The following is a 1,734-nucleotide window of genomic DNA, read 5'->3' as shown; positions in this document are numbered from 1 at the left end:
ATCATATTGGAAAGTGCAAGTCTAAGGCATTTTCCTGGCATTTTATTGGTTAGGGCACCTAGTGCAAGACCTTGTATGTCATTTTAAGTCTCTGGAATTTTACTGTGAGAAAGATGGAAATTATTGGAGGGTTCTGAACTGAGAAAGGTCAGCAACTGACTTTGTTCTTAGCAAACATCTCATGGAAATGTAACAGGTAAAAACTACTCTACCAACTTGGGTTACATTTCTTTCTTTTATTTTTCCAGTTAATTGCTTGAGCCTCTCCATGCCTCATTATCAAGAAGTGTGGTGTCTTTTGGCTGAGACTCTCATTCCATCTCCCCAAATTGGTCAGAGACTATGGAGACTTTATTCAAACATCACGTGGAAAGAGAACAAGTGTAGCTCAGTCCGCAAACACAATTGCTTCTTGCTGCCAAATGGTGTCTCTCTTGAACACTGGTCCTGTGCAGCTGGGTGGATAGACTGCTGCTGGGATGCCCTGGTTGGTCCAGAGCCTTTCTGGGGCTCCCTGGTGCCGCATAATTGAGTTCCAGGGTTCTAGCTTTTTCCAAGTTCATATGCTGGTGTTTGATCACTGTTTCCCTCACAGGGTAATGTGAGAATTAAATGGTTAGTACAGGCAAAGAATTTGGAACAGTGCCTGGCATAGTTAAGTGCTCAATAAATACTAGTTGTTTTTATTAGACCCTACAGTACCACCTCTATACAAGTGTGAGTTGGTGCATATGTTCCCATCTCCAATACTTCTCCAAGAAACTGTAGCCCTTATTGTGAGTGGGAGGGGATAGTGGCAACATCCGCGTTTCTCGAGGTAATTTTATTTCAGGGGCTTGTTTCCTCTCTGATCCACCAGAACAGGCCTCCCTGATTGTGGTAGTCACTCTGGAGTGTCACCCAGACTCCTCTTCAAAGAGGTAACCCCTAGTGAAGCTGCACTCTAGAGCTGAGGCTGACCCTGAAGGAGCTGCAACGGGAGGCAGACGGAGTGTGGTCAGCAGAGAGCTTCAGCACCAGGCCCTTCAGGGTCAGCCTCAGCTATAGAGGGCCCCTCTGCCTGAAGTCATGCCATTTCTGGGGCAACCCGGGGCATCTGGGAGGGATGGGGAGGGAAGCATAAAGGTCTAGACATTTTGGCCTATTTTGGGGTGCTCTGAAGGGCAATTCTTGGTTCGCCTAGTTGCCAAGGCTATATTGGGCCTGATTTCCAGTTCGACTTCTCCTCCTGCTCAGTCGTGTTTCCTCCCACGTCCTTTCTCAGATGTTGATCCCTAAGAAACATTTTCCACTGCAAACTCTGTGTTACTGTCTATCTGCATAGAGCTCAGCCTGTTACATTCATTCTAAGGTCAGGTATTGGGTCTTCTACCTCATCTTCTCACAAGATCGAGGTCTCCTTATACAAACAGGTCGCCCAGGCATGAGCACTGAAGACCAGGGAGTATGGTGAAGGGTGGCCTCTGTCAGGCCACAAGACAGCCACAGCATTCTTATTCCAAGGAAATGATGCCAGCTTGCCTAGTATTTACATAGTGCTTTCTCCCTGGACCAATAGAGTTTAAGGCATCCCGTTGTTTCTTCCTACTCAAAGGAATGGGTGGTGGCTTCTGTCACCTCATTATACATTTTACTGATTTGTTATTAGTCTGCTTCTCCCACTAGCTTGGGAGTTCCCTCTTTCCTTGAGGATAAGGAATATCTTACTCATCTCTATATCCCCAGTAACTGGCA

Source organism: Trichechus manatus, unplaced genomic scaffold, assembly GCF_000243295.1.
Source record: "Trichechus manatus latirostris isolate Lorelei unplaced genomic scaffold, TriManLat1.0 scaffold00008, whole genome shotgun sequence".
Classification (NCBI taxonomy): domain Eukaryota; kingdom Metazoa; phylum Chordata; class Mammalia; order Sirenia; family Trichechidae; genus Trichechus; species Trichechus manatus.
Note: the sequence above shows the minus strand (reverse complement) of the source record.